Here is a 19254-nt window from a genome sequence, read left to right on the forward strand (position 1 = left end):
TGTGCTCCTTAGTCTTACAGAAAAGAACCCTGAGGTTCAGAGAGGGTGAGTATCACCAAAGTCACCCATCAAAGATGGGATTGCGGTGGGTGCCAGAAAAGTATAGAAGGAGGTGAGGGAGAAATGCTCTGTGCTCAGCTCTGCCTTGCACTAGCGGGGCGGGGGGGGGGGGGGGCACCTCTCAGGCTTCAGGCTGTTTCTCTGGAAAGTGGAGGACAGATCAGTTTCTCTCTATGGCCTCCTCCAGTCCTGACCCTGAAGGAGCATTGTCCATTTCTTGGTGCGGCAGCCGCCCAGGCCATGACCCCACAATGCTCTGTGTTCCAGGAGAAGCAACTACTTGGCTCCCACGCCAAGCAGTGCTACAAATAGAATTTATCTTAAAGGCTTTTGGTCTCAACACCTCTTTTGAGAACAAAGAGGCAGGGTGAGGACCCACCAAATGCAGAGCCGTGGCCATTAGAGCAGTGACTGCCAACCCAACATGACCTGGCCTTCCTGGTCTTAACTTTGCCATTCTGTTTTCTTCCCCCTTCTCTGTCGCCTCAGTGACCTGAAATGCAGTCACAATCTTTTTCGGCTTTCCTGTAAATGTCTCCTCCTCTTCTTTTAAACCTTGATCTTTGTGTCATTCTTCAACCCACTATAGCTTAGAATACAGCAAAGACACAGTACACATTGATTATTGATTGATAGGAGCACTGATGAATGTATGATCGAGCCTGTTAGCCGACTATAGGGAGGCGATTGGGCTTTGATGGAGAGAAGGGTGGATTTTCTGATTGAGGAGAAAGTGAAGGGCAGGACTCAGAGGCTGGTGGGAACAAGGCTTGTGGGAGACTTGAGGATGGTGGCCTTGGCTCGTGTGTGTGTGTGTGTGTGTGTGTGTGTGTGTGTGTGTGTGTGAGAGAGAGAGAGAGAGAGAGAGAGAGAAAGGGAGAGAGAGAGGCTCTGCCACTGTGTGGGCCCTGCAGGGAGGCCGACCACCTTCCTTTGCTGGGAGTAGGGAGAGGTGAGTGTCTCTTTCCCAAATGTCTATTTTTCCAGGAAGGTGATTTTCTTTTTAAAAAATATATTTTTTATTGATTTCAGAAAGGAAGGGAGAGAGAGATAGAAACATCAATGATGAGAGAGAATCATTGATTGGCTGCCTCCTGCACACCCCCTACTGGGGAATGAGCCCCCAAGCAGGCATGTGCCCTTGAGCAGAATCCAACCTGGGATTCTTTAGTCTGAAGGCCGATGCTCTATTCACGGAGCCAAACCAATTAGGGCCCAGGAAGGTGATTTTCTCCTCTCAGCGTGGCCCGCCTCACTCCCAGTTCTGCTGAGAGAAACCCAGCAGAGAACAGGCGGGGAGAAAGTGACATGTCCCAGTCAGCTCCTTGAGAAGAAGATGAGAGGGAGGCAAAGCCAGGCTTTGCACCGCCTCCCATGAAACACGTAGGCGGGTCTGTACACAAACATCGGCTCATACAAATAAACTAAACATGGCCAAAAATAACAGAGAAGGCAACAGATGCTTCCAATTAAAATGTCAGCGTCTCCCGAGACTCTGTGTTCTCATGTGCTTTGGGTGCTTGGGGCTGAGGACTACTGGAAGGGACCACATATGGAAATCTGTGTGCATTACACCATGTCGCAGATGCCACCTAAGACACTACCCTGTCCTCACAACTAACACATTGGCTGTTTCTGGGGTGTAGATTGTGGATACAGGAAAAATCAGGAAGTGGGTAGACAGAGTGATTGCTCCCACTATGTCTTGTAGGAAGTGAGGGACCCAGGAGAAGGCTCAGGGAGTAGTATCATCATGTGGGCACCTCACCTCAGTTTTCCGTCCTCTTTGCCTCCATTTCTTTGTATTCAACACTGTATAAAAGGATATCAGTTTAGATTAATAACAGGAAATTTTAGAGGGAGAAGACTGTCAGAAGGGTGTGTGTAGGGAACAAAGGGCCAATCCCCACTTTGTGCCTTAGTGGTGATGGTCAAGGGGACTTTAGACACTGGACACATCCTGGACGATGTAAGCAGCACACAGGGTCCTAGCTTCCCCCTCTCTGCTATTCTCCCAAATCCTTAATAAAGTTATTCCTTTCAAATTGGCTTCACTGTTTACTGGTAATTGGTCCTCATCCCCCTGTCCTCCCAAAGAAGCTCTGTTTTGTTGTGCTTTTCTGCGAACTCTCTTTCCAGCTTCAATTGGGTAACAGCTAGACTGGCATAGCTCAGTGGTTGGACATCGACATATGAACCATGAGGTCATGGTTTGATTCCCAGTCAGGGCACATGCCCGGGTTGTGGGCTCAATTCTTGGTGTGGGGTGTGCAGGAGGCAGCCAATCAATGATTCTCTCTCATCATTGATGTTTCTATCTCTCTCTCCCTCTCCCTTCCTCTCTGAAATCAATAAAACTATATTTAAAAAAATAGAAAAACCAATGAAAGAGGCAAAGAAACATCAGAGGAGTAGAAAGAAAACTAACATTGTTTTCCCCAAAATTTCCCCATCCCCTTGAGCCAATAGGGATAATTCAGATAAATAAAATCTCTTTCCAATTATTTTTATTATCATCACTATTCTAATAAAATCCACATTTTATAGCTCAAGATCCAACTAGAGTAATGTCCACAGACAGAAAGAATAATGGAGAAATTAATGAACTGAGTCCTCATTTGTGTTTCTGTATGGAAAGATGATAATTTGTTGGATTTAATAAGCTCCTGGATGGAGTTGCTACCATAAGCCAGTGTTGCTAGGCCTGGGTACCAACTGGGTAATGCAAGATGTGCGACTCAAATATTTTTATGTAAATTCCCATTTTCATTTCTTAATGGTCACTATTACTAACCAGATACGAGAAAGACCTAGCCACAAAGCAAACAAACAAATGATTCGTTTTGACAACAGCAGCTTAAACAGGACGTTAATTAGCAGCAATAGAGACGGGAAGATCCTGGATGGGAACAATTACACAGACAAGCCCACCGGTGAGGCTACGGTGTGCCAGGGTCCCTTCCCTCACCATATGGCTGCAGTCTGGCGAATGGCTTGTTGGCAATTCATTACCATATCTCTTGGAACTCGGGAGTGAATGGTGTATGATTAGCCAGTTCATTATGCTATCCTTGGTACCTCAAGGGGACCCTGAGGGCTTGCCTCTCCCATCGTGTTATTTTAAGGACATATGACAGGGAAGAAACAGCCCTTCCTTCCCCAGCTGCCTCAAAGTACTGCTTGCTGGAAAGTTTGCTAGAATCGAGATAGGATCTTTCAAAAGAAAATAAACAAGCAAAAAGTCCCCAATGTCATGAACTGTAGCTACAGCTGGAACCGTTGGAACATTCCAGGGCATAAAAACAGAGATTTCCTCCTCTGTCCCTTCCATCCTACTGAGGACACACCAGCCAACCTGTGAGCACATTTTAGCTACAGCAAGAACGTGATTGGGGAGAAATAAACACCATTATAGACCAGGACGTAGGAAGCCTTGGTTCTAGAAGGGGCTCTATTACTAACTTGGGTAAGTCAGCTTGACCCTCGATCCTTAGCTTTGGAACCCTGCAAAATGGACACAATCCTCTCTCTTACCCACTTCCCAGTGGCGTGGGGGAGGGGGGCATCACAAGAGAAGGTTCTTTGATGGGAAAATCATTCGGCTGATTATGTTGTATCAGATCAGCAGATGATCTGTATCAGAGAAATTTATTTTCAAATCATTAGCACAGGTGGACAAAGAAGAAAGGGCCCAGCCTCACTCATTGGATCTACCACTGATGAGGGTCTCCCCTCCTCTGTAATTTAGTGTCTGAGACTTTGGGTAAGGGGGAAAAAGGGGAGATCAGGCCCGAGAACCAACAGGAATGTGCCTCACAGGGGACCTGACATAGTAGCCCGATATAGGACCTGAGGAGTCATAAGAACATTAAGACAGGAGGGTGACATTGACAAACAACCAAAAATAGAAGCAATAGGAAAGAGAAGGAGGACACCTAAGAACCAGACAGTGAGTTAGTTCCATGAGTTAGTTCCTTGATTCGCTAGGCATTTGGCTGGAAAGGGATGTGGTCCTCAATGAGTGCAGAGCATCGACAATTCTGTATTGGTTAAAATGTGGAGTGTGGAGACGCCCTTGTAGAGCTTGTTCTGTGAAATCCCCTGCAGCCCATCCTTCAATCCTATAAAACCTGCCTCTAGGTTATAATCCCAGGGCTGAGAAAAGGGGCCAGCATCCTAAAAATATACATAATACCATTATGTGTCATAAACACGATCATGCCTCTGCATTGTAATTGGACCTGTAAGAAGCATGCTTGCCACAATCAATAGGAATCACACATTCAATTAACTCTAATTTTGTTTCCCTCTTAGAATTCAGAGGAGCTCTGAAGAAGACTTTCCACGGCCCAGAGCCTTGGTAAGAGCTGTACAGGGTACTCTAAAATGAAGCCTTCTTCTTGTGATAAATGTCCCTGTAGCAAACAGTGGAGGCATTAAAAAAAGAAAAAAAATTGCTGATCATTTTTAAAGAAAATACAAAACCCAAATATGGGTCCTTCTTTGAATCTGTGGTTTTAAGGAAGCACTGTCCAGAAAGTGGGTCTAAGGTCTGAGTCTGACACTGATTCATGGTGCAACATTGAATGTGTCTCTAGGTCTCAGTTCCCTCAGCTACAAAGTGACTATAAGTTACACTGGATTCCATTGATCAGAGAAGCTACACTAATAAAAGAGAAACATGCAAATTGGTATGCCCACCAGCCAATCAGAGCAACTATGCAAATTAACCCAACAAAGATGGTGGTTAATTTGCATACACAGGCTTGGAGCGAAGACTGAAGACTGAAGACTGAAGACTGAAGACTGAAGAGGCTTGGCTTCTCTGCTGCGGCCAGACCAAAGGCCTGAGTCCCCAGTGCTGGAGGAAAACTGGGGCCAGCAGCCAGGGGAAGGAAGGCCTATTACGCGAATCTTTGTTCAACAGGCTTCTAGTCTCTAATAAAGCATTGCATGAAGCATAATCTAACAGATCAGAGTGACCACAGAGATCCAGAGTGCTGCCCTTGCTTTATGGATGTTGCAGAATGAATTTGGGTACTTCTCAGCCCTATCACTCTAGCATCCATGGTTCAATATTGTTGCCTATATTGATGATATTTGGGGATGTGGTGACCCTGATCAGCAACACAAACCCTATATATGAAGCTGTTCCTATGGGAATGAGATGTGTTTCATGGTTCACTCTCCATATCTGGTGACCCCAACCAAACACGTGCCAGGTACTCTGCTAGACACTGGGGTACAAGGATGAGAAGGCACAGTCCCTGCCCCAGAGAAGCTTATAATCCAGTGTGGGGAGTTAGACCTAAGAGTCTACAGTACAAGATGGTATATGAACAATAGACTATCAGAGGGTTTGTTTCTCAGTTTTTCTCCCAGGCTCACCTGCATTGGAATAAACTGGGAAGTTTGCTCAAGGCACATTTCTGCTCCACTCCTGCCTCATGAATCTGAATCTCTAGGAGTGGAATTTGGGATATGCCTGTTTAATATGCCCTGTGAACTTTTGTATTGTAGGCACTTTGACAGTAACACTACTATAAGCTGGAAGAGAAAAGCCAGTTTTGAGTACTGATGCTGAAGGAACAGTCTGCAGGGTCTATGGTGCTGAGTTTGAAGTTGATTGTTGCTCTATAATAGATGATTCTGAACCATCCTCTTCCTTGTGAAGCACCTGATACTGGCTAGTCCCTGGCTGGTGATGATTCTGCCCCGCTCAGAATCTGGCTACGGAGCTGGCGAGTCCCCTGGGTGCTCAGCCCCCTCGGCAACCTCCCACTCCCCAGTCTATGACATTTCTGCAGGTCACCAGGAATGGTCACTTCACTTCCTGTCACTCCTGCAGCTCAGTGAAGCTCTCAAGTTTTAGCCTGACTTTAAGGTTCATTGTTGGTAAGATGGAAAATACATCTGTGCCAGGGGTATTGTTGAGTAGATTGAATGAAGTAATGTAAGTAATATCCTTGGCTCAATAAATGTTAGCCTCCCTTCCATTTCCTCATCCTCCTGCACATAGAGCCCCAGATACTTGTCCCTTCTCACTTCTGCAATGAAGGGTCCATTTCATCCCTCCCAGGTCTTAGAGTCTGTTGAGAAATTCTTCTTGCTGTGTTATCTGATTTTGACTTGGCTTGTCCTCACCAGATAGTAGTTAATCCCTCCCTTTGTACAGCACCATGGAAATCCTACCTCTTTATGAAACTAGGTATAACCTGGTGCAAAGGAAGAGATGGATCAATTTTAAGCTTGCCAGTTTGTCTGCATCAGTTCCTGACCCCTACCACCCTGGATGTCAGCTCAGCACAGTGAAGCACAGAAGAAAGGGCTGAGAACACGAAGGCATAATGATTCCAGATGCCAAGGTCTTTCTTGGGGAGCTGGAAACCTGTGCACACTGCTAGAGGTCTGCACACACACTTCAGGGTAAAACCAGGACTTTAGGCCAAGGAGTATTTTATGAAACCCAGAATATCAGAGAAACAACAGTGTTCCTGGGGTGGGTTCAAATATAGGCCAAGTGGCCAGGAGGAGTGGTTATTTCTACAAAAGATAATCTTTCTCACACACTATATTCTTTCTCTCTATATCCCCTTTTAAAAAAGAATAAGTAGCCAATTATTATCAATTTATTTGCTGCTTCTTATAATTACATTACTCATGATTAACTCATTGAAGTCTAATTTGACTCAAATTATTTTGTAGGAATGCTCTGTTGTTGGGCATGGTGGGATGTTTGAGAGTGCACCATCATTCTATTGAGCTCACAAAGCTCAATTAATGCACATGGTGAGGGACAAAGAAGAGGATGGGAAATGGCAGGCGACTGAGTTTTGTTGAGTTGCAGAGTCCCTCCACATTCATTATTTCATTTGATACTCCCACCAGCTCTATGATGTAGCTAGAGTAGCTATCATCATCTCCAGTTTACAAACTGGGAAATGAACCCAGGTCAAGTCATAACATGCTGTCAAAGACAGGAATCAAACCCACGTTGACACCTGCTGGTGGGCACATCTCTAAAGATGTTAATCAATGATTTTAATGGTAATCAACTCTGCAGTATTCTGAAGTTTCCAAAACGTTTTCAAATTCCCAATCTCCTGTGTGATAGGGAAGAAATTATAATGCCTATTCTTACAGAGGAACCAATTTTGATTCAAGTCTTTAAGGTGTGAAAACTGGGCTGACAACCCTGGGCTCCTGCCTTCTGATAAATGGCTTTACTTCATTAGGGCACCCCATGGAAGCTAAGAACTTACTAGGAACATGTGGTTTAAAAGCAACAGGGAACAGCTACATGGCATCAGAATTCCATTTTACAAAAGGCTATTCTCTGGGACAGAGGCTCTTAATTTAGGGAGTTCATCACCTTCCTCTGAAATAATATTTATTTATATATGCATATGCATGTATATGTATACATAAACAATATTTGGGGGAGATTCTTTAAAACTTCTATCAGGTTTTCTAAAAAAGTATGTGACTCCATCTAGTGATTTAGATGATTCTGGTCTCTTCTCCCCAGTTGAGGACTAAAGTGGTGGGTGGGTCTTGGGACTGGGAAAGAGGTGAAAAGGTTTCAGGAGAGACCAGGGGAATAGGGTCATGTAGGCTGAAGGAGGCGAATGTTTTAAGACATTGAGTCCAAGCAATGGTTATACAGTGACAAATGCCACTGAGACCAAAGGCTTGGACAGGTAGCTGTATCTGGCAGTTAGAGAAGTTTCTGTGGAATTGTGGGAGCAGAAAGCAGCCGATGAGGTGTTAAAGAAGGTGAACACGAGGAAGGGAAGACAGTGAGTATGAAAGGACTTCTTTAAAGTCTGACAATTATGTGGAGGGATAGAATGCAAGCTTGTGGGGAATGCAGGGCCAAGGAAAGTTCTTTCTTTCTCTTTTTTTATTCTCCTCAAAAATGGAAGGTGACATGTTTGTTAAGAAAGAATCTAATTGAAAGGGAGAGACCGGGAGAGAACGAAGGAGCCTAATTGGGGGTTAGTAGGGGGTGAATCCTCAGCTGAGATGGAGGGTTAACTTTAGAATAGATTTGAGACTTTTCCTGAAGCAGGAGTGGCAATGGGGGAGAGAGAGGTGAGGATATAGAGAAAGTGTTAACTTTTCGCACATTTCCTGCCAACTTCATCTACAACATTACTATGGCACTTAGAGCAGGCAGCAAGCTACGCCATCCAGGCGGGCTGTTCCTGTCACCTCCAGACACACAGCCCCTTGGCTCTGGGCACTGCCCTTCCTAGCCTTCTCTGAGCCTGTCCATTTCCCAGGCTGGCACGGACCCTGTCCTGAGGCTTCTCCAGCTGTTCCTTATAGCCTCTCCTTGAGCCCCCCGCTTCACAGAATTTTCCTGGGGGTGATTTCAATAGTAAAATACAGACATGTATTTGGGCCATGGTTTTCTCTGTTGTTGATTGATTTCATTGCTAAGCCTTTTAGAAAACTTGCTTTACACAATCAATGTACAGATATACCACTTTATGGGTATAAAGTAGATGACGTGTGGCAATTTCTGCATAAAGCCTTTTCTCTGGGTCTTGGACAGAAATGGACCTCCATATTGTTTCTGAGGTGCAATCAGAGTCTTCTTACTATTTTACTTAGGACCTGTCCTAGAGACATAACCTCTTAAGTCTATGAAGGCAACATTTTCAATAAGATCCTGAAGCACGTCTGAAGGCTTCTTTCCTACCACTGAAATTCTGCAGGTATTCATCTCCAATTTTCCTTTCTCATAAAGGGTGTTCAGAGGGTTTCGAAGGCTGTCTATTACCAGATTGTGAGGGTATCTACCTTAAGCTCCTAAGTCATTGGGCCATTTTCTTTGGGATTTTGCTAAATGGTGGCCATCCACCCTACTGTGAGGACTGTCCCCTGGCCAGACTATGGCAGTGCTGGGCTCCCTTTTGAATCCCCCTTCTTCCTTGGGGATCCCATGCCTACTGTTTTGTGTCTAACCTGCTCATTGTCAGCCCAACACCACACTGTGGGTACAAGGAAGTGGTAGGTGAAGTTGGAAAGGATTTTGCTGGGGAAGCTCATAGCCAGGTATTATTCTTGGCCATCCTTTAAAAAAAGAATATCCTTTCTTTTGCCCCTCTCACCCTACTTTACTACTCTCATCTGATGAACTGTTTTGTATATATTTATCCTTTCAGTTGAATGTGAGCTCCATGAGAACAGAGACACTTTCTGTTTTCAACCTGCTGTGTCCCCAGTGCCTGGCCCTTGGTAAGAGCTCAATACATATTTGTTAAATCAATTTTTTAATGAATGTGGTAGTCAGGTCACTACTTGCTAGAGTCTGAGACACAGTGAATCATAGTGAGGAAAGAGTTGAACTGGGAGCCAAGAAATCGAGGTTCACCTTCGTCTCTGTCATCAGCCTCCATGTGCCTCACTCCCCCTACCTGTAAGGTGAGCTAGCCCATAAAGCCCATTATACACTGACATTCTTTGGATTTTTGAAAGGAAGAGAAGCGTAGGGGAGGATATAGGGTTTGTTGATATTTGGGGTGGGTTTATGTTCTGGCTTTGACACCAACTTGGTGACCCTGGGAATGTCACTTAACTTTTTTGAGTTCCCAACCTTTTTGAAAAATAAGGGTAATACTTCTTCTTTCAGAGAGGGTTGTGTGCCATGAATAAATTGTGTGTGTGAAGAATTGGGTGCTACTATCAGGTTGGTCTCAGGGATGGGAATGACCTCCACTTATTCATCTTCACACTTCAACTGTCCGGTTTGGAAATAGACCACCACATTAAAGGGCATGAAGTACGGCCCTTCAGCAAACTTGTGTTCCCACAGGAACCTCACCCAGCCTTTGCTCATATCCACTGCTAACGTCCCTGTGGTGGCCTTTAAGATCTCAGCAAGCTGGTGAGACCTGTGGGCTGGAGCGTCCCAGGTTCTGGGAGAGTAGTGCTTGGTCTCACATCAGAGACATTGACGCCCTTTCTTGTCTTTTCTCTGGACTCTCGGCTGCCACACTGACAATATTTGATTGGCATCTCTTATGAATCATCATACATAAGTGATCAAATTCCCTCAAGTGTCAGAGACAAGTTATTCACTAGTGTGTCTTTCCCTGGATATCGTGGAGAGGACCAGGGTAGCAGTGGAAATGGCTCTTTAGTATGACAGCAAGGTGTCCCTGTCCCAGCAGAAATGCACAAGGTTGGAGCTGAGTCTCAGCCTTGACTTTGGTCACTGCTCCTCTGACCTGTCCTCAAGGCTTTTAGCTCACTCTGTTCTGTAGGTCACCAAGTGGCTGCGTGGCATTTTGATTTTGTCATTTTGCCATACCCCTTGCCCTCCTTCCTGCTTCATGCCTGGATGGTGACCATCTCAGATAATGACGTGACCTTGGAGATGGAACTCAAACACCTAAGGATGACACAGCAGAAAGATGAAAAGATCCTGAGTCCTGGACATCATGCCGCCACCATATTAGCCCCTGAAATCTGAACTGCCTACCTCTGAAATCCTCTCCTATTGTATTTAAGCTGTTGTTATTCCTGGGCGCTAGTCCTAGCCGGAAGATGTTGTTTTTGATGCCCTGGCAGAGCCAGCGCTGGCTGGGCCCCCTGTGTGCCTTGACTATCATGCTTGGCAGTGCTTCTTTCTTGACCCCACCGCTCCTGTTTGTGGAACTGTCTCAGTGTGTGTACATGAGTTGAAATCCAAAGCCACAATAATTTCAAAGCTGTCAGCTTCTGTCCTGCGGACTCGTGCTCCCCACTGCCTTCTCATTTCCACCAGAGGACAAAAAGGTGGCTGGCGAATAACTCTCTTTCCTCAGTTGTTTACTCTGTCAAACACAATAGCCACAGCACAGAGTGTTATAATGTTAACATCTTGCTAAATTTGTTTTAGTTTATTTGTAATTAAAGAAATAACACATTATAGGCTCAGCTCAACCCTCTGGGAATGGTCCTTGAGCCTCTTTTCCTTCTTCCTCTGAGAAACCACATACATGTTTGAATCCATAAGTGAGAGACAATATTGCTTTGTATGTTTAAACAAGAAAGTGAATGGTATATTAATATGATTTGATTCTTTTCACTCAGCTTGGGTTTTCCAGAATCATCCTCTTGATGCATCCTCCAGCTCACCGGGGCTCACTGCTCTGGAATGTAACTGCCTCTTCATTGTCCTATCGATGGGCATTGAGATTGTTCCCTAATTTTCAATCTTGCAAAAAATGAAATAACAAACATCCTCTTACATGTCCTGTTCCACATAGGAGTGAGTTTTTCTAGGGCATATATCTAGATGTAAAACTAGTTGTCATAGAGACACATTTTTTCCATGTTTACAAGGTATTTCCAAATTGCTCTCTGAGGGGAGTAACACAATTTGCACGCCCTCCAGAACAACAGTGCCCATTTCCCACAAAAAACTCGGTATTGTTGAACCATTTTGGTTTTGACAGTTGGTGGGTGCGAAATGGCATCTCTTAGCTTTAATTGGCAGTTCCTTGATCATTAAAGAGGTAGGACATCTTTTCATATTTGTATAGACCATTTTGATTTACATTTCTGTAGACTGTCTATTTTTATGTTCTGTCTCTGTTTCTATTGTGTTGTTTGGCTTTTTTTTTTTTTGTAAACGCCCCCCCTTCCCCAATATTGTAAATATTAATTCTGTGTTGATCAAATGCATTGTAAACTCCTCCTGCAAATCTCTCACCTGTCTTTTGGCTTTGTTCTGGGTGTCTTTGGTCATATAGAAGTCTTCAGTTTTAATGAAATCTAATTTATTCATTTTTTTCTTTTGTTCTTTTTTTCGAATCTTGAGAAATCTTTTCCTGATTAGATATAAAAATGTCTTCCTGAATTTCCTTCTAATAGTTTAAGTTTTTTTGGTGTTTTTGGTTAATCCTCACTTGACAATATTTTTCCCATTGATTTTCAGAAAGAGTGCAAGGGAGGAGAAAGGGGTGGGGGAGAAAAACATCAATGCGAGAGAGACCCATCGATTGGTTGCTTTCCACATGTGCCCAACCGGGGCCGGGTATTGAACCTACAACCCAACTATGTGCCCTTGACCAGGAATCAAACCTGTAATTCTCCAGTCCAAGGGCCAACGCTCCAACCACTGAGTCATGTCAGCCAGGGCTAAACATTTAAAAATAACTTTTAGCCTTAAATCAATTTGGAGTTTATTTGCAATACTTTGTGTATGAAATACAGCTCTAATATTAATTTTCCAGTAAGGAGAGACAATTGTTGTGATACTATATATTAAAAAGTTTGTACTTTGCTGATTTATTTGTCATCACCCCTGTCACGTACCAAATTTCCAAAAATGCATGAGTTTCTTTCTGGACTTTTGAATATATTCCATTAGTCTCTGTACCCCTATGCCTCAATCATGCTGTTTTATCATGGGTTTTGATATCTGTAGTCCTTTTTCTTTGTATTCTATCTCAAAACTCTGTTGGCTATTCTCATACCTTTTTACTTTTATATGAATTTTTAAATATATTTTTACCAGTTTTATTGATATATAATTGACATATATCATTGTATAAGTTTAAGGCATACAGCATAATGGTTTAACTTACATCTGTTGTGAAATGTATATGAATTTTGATTAATCTGTTAATGAAATGTTTCCTTCCTACCTCTTTCAGTAGGTACTTTTCTCCTACCCCATTCCTATCCCAAAGATTTGGGCTCCAGGTCTAACTCTGCCACTCAGTGGCCATCTATTCTTGGGTGAGAATCTAACTTCTCTTTGGCTTCCTCATCTGTCAGATCTGCTCTGCCTATCTCACAGTGTTGCTGAGCTGACCAAATGAGATAAGGACATGAGAATGTTTTGGAGAGTTAAAAACACTGAGGTAATGTAAGAAAGAGTTAAAAACTAGTAACCTCAGGACTGACCTGAGACAAAATGTGAAATTCAGATTATTTTTCCCTCAGCTTTCTGCTTTCTTTACTCTTCCTGACTCTCTTTTGACCCCAAACTTCCAGGGTTGTGGGACACAAAGGTCTTTTATCAGGGTAGACTCTTCAGGATAATGTATTAGAGACAACTTGTGTTCAAGAGGCTTGGGTCCAATTTCAGACTCTAGCTTTGTGACTTAAGGTAAGTCACTCAAACCCTTTGAATCTCAATTTATTCATCTTTACATAATTTCCTCCTCAAGAAGTATTGTGAAATTCACAAGAAGTAATGGAGATGGAAGTGCTTGGTAAAATGTGAAGCCTTACAAGAATCAGAAGGCGTTATTATTATGTTCTTGCTGAAAGGACTTATGGGAAGGCAATGATGTTTACCATGTTGAAGTGCTTTGCTCTCACCACTTGAATCAAGGCATGCAGGAGAATGAATCAAACTCATTTTTTTCTACAACCATGGCTGACCCAACACAGTGTCTACACAGTCTTCTATGAGATATAAGAAGTCCCTTTGTTAAATACCCTTTCTTTTAGACTTTGCAGCTGGACATGTGGAGAAATGAAGGTGGTTGGGAGTCCCTGATGTCTGTTTGGACAATCAGAACTATTCTAGTACAGAGGCTGCGCGCAGCAGTGACTCAAGAGAGAGAGCCTTTGGGAGGGTAGGAGGAAGGAGAGTTCAAAGGTGAAAAAAAATGAGTCATTGTACCCTCCTTGCAGATACCTTTCCATTAAAATGAACATTAAGGTCAGCCCTGATGTTCTGTGACAGGATTTCCCTAGGAGTGAGCATATGGCAATGCCCCGCATCTTTTTCATCCTTCCTATTCAGATGACTGGAACATCTTTTGCTCCTGTGCCAAAATCAGACTTGGGCTTAGGCCAAATGACATTTATTGTTTTTTAAATATATATTTTTAAGTGATTTCAGAGAGGAAGGGAGAGGGAGAGAGAGATGGAAACATCAATGAGAGAATCATTGATCGGCTGCCTCCTGAATGCCCCCTATTGGTGATAAATTCCCAGTCAGGGCTGTGGTTAAAGATGTGACTTCAGAAAAAAAAAAAAAAAGATCAGAGAGAGGCAACATTGTTAGCTTTGAAGATGGAGGAAGGGGCCACAAGCTAAGGAATGCAGGCATTTCTAAAAGCTGGAAAGGGCTAAACTATGGATTCTCCCAGAGTCTCCAGAAAAGAGTTCAACACAATCAATTCTTTGGTTTTAGGCCATATAAGGCTTCTGAACTAACTGTAAGATAGTAAATTTTTGTTACTTTAAGCCACTAAAATTGTGGTAATTTGTTACAGCAACAATATAAAACTAATATACACCCCTTAGGTATTAATACGTGCTCATTTGCATGACCTTGGATAGGCCTGTGTGAGCCTTAGTTTTCTTATCTGTAAAATGGTTACTTTGGGCCATAAGTTTGCAAAACCCCTTCCAACTTCCCTACTTTGCAACATTTATCTTGTCCTTCGAATGAGGCAGGTGTTCACCTGTCTATTCGATGACTATACTGAGGCAAGCATATGTGAGATGCTGCAGGGAGCAACAGAATGGCCATGTACCAGGGTTAGAGGTGACATATTCTTTCTCTTTATATAGCTCTCCCAGTCTGCCTATATTGATTTCTAAATTTCCTATTTCCATAACTCCTCATGGCAACAGGAAAAATGTATTTCAGCTGGTGGACAATTTATGAACCAAACCCTTATGACTAATGGATTTTGTCATTTTTCTCTCTATTAGTGAACTTGCAGGTACAATTACAATTGTTTAAGTTTGTTAAATAATTCATTAAGAGTTATAGGTATCAAGTTTAGAGGTGGGATAAAAGGTAGTAGTGTTCTGGTTGCTGGTGAAAGTTAACTCAGCCTTTAGGGAAATCCACCATTTTTAGGATTAAAAATTTTTTTTTTTTACTTAGCCTATTTTTTGTTAGGGGTAAGTATAATGAAATGCCACTGTAATTAAAGTACTTATAAACTGATTAGACATAGCTGTTGTGAAAAAGAAAACACAACTGGAAACTAAAATGGGATAAAAAATAGAGCTTTATTTGGCCCCTTCTCCCTCCTAGTGGGAAACCAATACAGTTGCCACTTCATTAACTGCTCTGTGTTAAGAAAAGCTGAGCTGACCACAAAATAATGGCAATAGCACAGTGATAATGATGACTCTCTGCTGCATTTATTTAGCATGCAGTGCTTCTCCAAGCACCTTCTAGTAATCAGCCGTGGGCAAACTACGGCCCGCGGGCCTCACCGGCCCGTTTGAAATGAATAAAACTAAAAAAAAAAAAAGACCATACCCTTTTATGTAATGATGTTTACTTTGAATTTATATTAGTTCACACAAACACTCCATCCATGCTTTTGTTCCGGCCCTCCGGTCCAGTTTAAGAACCCATTGTGGCCCTCGAGTCAAAAAGTTTGCCCACCCCTGTATCTAGTTCCTTGTTTGAACCCAGTATTTCCATAAGAAAGTGGGGGAGGTGACTAGGGTGCACATCATCCACCTGATTTGACAGATGAGGGCATTGGCCTATAGAATCTAAAGGACCCTCATGATAACACAACAGTCAGCAGCAGGTCTGGGCCTGAGGGCTGCTCTCTACATTAAGACCCATGTCCATTATAGCTAGTTGCTACTGGTAGTTGGAATCACCCAACACTGGGTCAAACATTGTCTCCAAAGACCTTATATTGCAAACACAAGGCTACCAGAAATTGTTTTCTCTCTCACTAGAAAGAATAAAGTCACTAAAGAATTAGTCATTAAAGTTATCAGGGAAAGGCCAACAAGTTGAATGTAAGACAAAAAACACACCTAAGAAACCTAGATGTGGATTCCATTCTGTCCCTCGCCTCCCTAAAGTTGGTGATGCTGACCAGTGATGTCTCCATTATGCCAGAGTAGAGAAAAAGTGCCCACTTTTTCTCCTTCTGGGGCCCCAAGAAACTCATGTTTCTTGGAGCCCTGTACATTTTATGGCTTATGTAAAATGACATTACCAACACCATCACTACTTGCGCTTCCTCCCCACCCCTGACTGAGGTGCAGTTAGACTAATCTTAAAGGAGACAAGACAATCTGAGACCAGTGGTATAAAAAAGAAAAATCCTCAAAGGCATCTCCAGTTCATCTGAACAATGAGGGGTTGAGACTACGTCTCCTCAATGATTCAATTTTCCCCACAAGGTCTCAGTTTAAATTTGGTGTAGTAGTATCATCTTGACTTAAAAGACGTGGGTTTAAGAGTCAAATGGCCACTCTGGCTGAGTTAAAATGGGATCTTGGTCATTAACACTGATCCTCCATGATGCTCAGTTCTCTGACCTTTGAAATGGGTATAATAGTGAGTCTGTTTTCCAGTTTATGATGGTGTCATGAGATGAGAGTCAAATATTTAAATATAAATCAGTGTCGAGAAGGGATTTTTATTATTTGTGGTAGTGCTAATCATCATAATTGTAGCTTAATAGTAAAAATGATATTACAAGAACCAGCAATTGTCACATTGTTGGTAAGGCAGGCATTTTTGAGATTATTCATCATATGAGGATACCTGCTGGAGAAGTCTCTCCTGTGTTCAGTGAATGCATACTGTGGTTATTTATTTAGGGCTTCAAATCAACCCTGTGAGGTAGGTCCTATTCTTGTCATTTTGTATAACAAGAAACTAAGGCTTAGAGAGAGAGACACGTTTGAAGGCTGATATCTTGAGATTCCAGTGGCAGTGGTGGATTTTCGGCATTGGCAGGCACACCTGGCACTTTCAGTGTAGAACAACCTTGAGTCTTTAAAGCCTTATTATCAGTGGCTTATTGCCTTAGGCATGAGAGATTGATATTATAAATTCTTTCATGTGGGGCAGAAAGATTCATTATTCAGAATAATTGATAAGTCAACTAATCCCTGCTCTGTGATCAATGTATGAATGCCCACTAAGAATTTTCTCAGCAAGAACTTTCTAACACTATGACTTTTCCTGACAGAGCCCATGATGTATTTTCCCCTACCACAGAGGGGAGTAGTTGGGAAATTACTGCCAGCCAATGACTAACCCAAGGCCTCTTTCATCAAGGTGAGGCCCATGTGACTAGTTCTCTCCAATGAAATGTGATGTGTGTTGGCTGTAGAGCTAGGAATCAGCCATGGGCAAACTACGGCCCACGGGCCAGATCCAGCCCGTTTGAAATGAATAAAACTAAAAAAAAAAAAAAGACCATACCCTTTTATGTAATGATGTTTACTTTGAATTTATATTAGTTCACACAAACACTCCATCCATGCTTTTGTTCCGGCCCTCCGGTCCAGTTTAAGAACCCATTGTGGCCCTCGAGTCAAAAAGTTTTCCCACCCCTGACTAGGTGATAGGAAGTGGGTGTGGCACCTTTACTCCTTTCTTTTTTTTTTTTCTAAATATATTTTATTGATTTTTTTTTACAGAGAGGAAGGGAGAGGGACAGAGAGTCAGAAACATCGATGAGAGAGAAACATCGATCAGCTGCCTCTTGCACACCCCCCACTGGGGATGTGCCCACAACCAAGGTACATGCCCTTGACCGGAATCGAACCCGGGACCCCTTAGTCCGCAGGCCTACACTCTATCAACTGAGCCAAACCGGTTAGGGTTACTCCTTTCTTGTAAACCAAGTGGATGCAGAAGACCCGGCATAAAACTCAGAGACTTTAGAAGACGGCGAAGCCACAAGATAGGAGGTACCTGGATTGCTGATCACTACTTAGACAAACACCCATTTGGGCCTTATATGAGGAAAATGTGCTCTATTGTTAGTGAAACCAACAACTAACAGTAAACATGTTTAGGTATTAGATCAAGAGACCAGAGATATAGGCGTAGGCTTTAACTAAATGTTTCAATTGCTTTGATTGTCTGGTAGCTTATAGTCAAAGATTAAGAAAGTATGTTAGTCGTAGGCCTGCCTGTGAACAAGTCCCAGAAAAAATGTTTTAACGTACACTTTGCTTGCAATAATAATAAAAAAATAGCTAGTTAAGCACAAAACAATGATAACTTAAAACAATAACAAAGGTCACTAGACGTTTAGTTGCTGCCTTTTGCTTTAGACAGAACATCACTGACACACAATTATGAGATATTCTGCAGGCTCTTGGTTCCTCAACTTGGTTAGATCACTTGACCACAGTGACAAAAGCATCAGACAAGATGACATCAGGAACTGAATTAATCAGACCAAAGAAAACCACTGAAGCTTACACAAGAGATAACCAATCAGCTTTGCCCTTGACCCCTAAGCCCTAACCCTCAAGCTCTGCTTTTAAAACCATTGATTACAAACCATTGAGGAGTTCAGATTTTGACCACTAGCTCACCATCCTTCAAGCTTGGCACTGCAAATGAATTTCTTTAATTTCACCTCTGTAACACTCAGTGTTCTGTGTTTGGCTCTGCTGTCTACTTGTCAAACAACCAAAAATCTATGTTTGGAAAAACAGTAGTTTCATAAGTAAGCAATCTTAAAATACCATTTACATTGCTAGAGAAGTTATTCCCACTCTGAACCAGTGGCATCCCAACTCAAGCCCTCCTGGTGGCATCACACAGAAAACTAATGAAGTGTGGGGATTATAAATGAATTCATCTTCTCACTTACCCATCCCCTCTTCTTTTTCAAATTTACAAATATGTTCAGCAGTGCCAGATCTGTTCATCTATTTTTGACACACAAATAGAAACTCTCCTTTTGGAATTCTACAGGGAAGGTGGCCATGTGGTCATGCTAGCTTGTGGCCTGGAAGCAACCAGAATTGAGTTGGGATGACACTGGCTCAAGGGGAGGACTCAGTTTTCTCATGTCAATCATAGTTGTGGTTCTAGTGACCTCAGAGGGAAAAATAATTTGTTTTTCCATGGTAGCATTTTTGGTGATAATAATGGTTTTAGAAGACACAAACACAGCAATAAGTTCTAGAATGTACTCACAATGTCCTTGGTCACGGTACGATCAATGGATTCTATGAAGGGTCCTGTGAACTTCTATTTGGTTGACTTCAGGTAGTAAGCAAGAAGTAGTGCTGTAAAGATAGACGTGGATGGAGGTCAGAAACATGAAGTCTAGAGTATTTAATTGCTTTGTTTTTAATTTAATAACATTTAATCTTTTTAAAATTGTAAACAATACATGCTTGTTTTAGAAAACACCAGAAAATACAGTTTAGGAAATAGGACATAAAACTTATCTGTCATACCACTACCCAGGCATAACCACCATTAACCCA

The 19254-nt window shown here is 42.5% G+C and overlaps 1 protein-coding gene across 1 annotated transcript in view; it reads right to left on the reverse strand.

Moving 5' to 3' along the window:
• SLC14A2 (solute carrier family 14 (urea transporter), member 2) overlaps positions 1–19254 on the reverse strand; it is a 380773-nt gene that overhangs the window by 145714 nt on the left and 215805 nt on the right. The window contains exon 3 of the mRNA XM_005865757.2: positions 18959–19050. The gene's annotated coding sequence lies outside the window, so the exon portion shown is untranslated. The remainder of the gene's footprint in view (positions 1–18958; positions 19051–19254) is intronic.

The sequence above is a fragment of the Myotis brandtii genome, unplaced genomic scaffold, assembly GCF_000412655.1.
Source record: "Myotis brandtii unplaced genomic scaffold, ASM41265v1 scaffold212, whole genome shotgun sequence".
Classification (NCBI taxonomy): domain Eukaryota; kingdom Metazoa; phylum Chordata; class Mammalia; order Chiroptera; family Vespertilionidae; genus Myotis; species Myotis brandtii.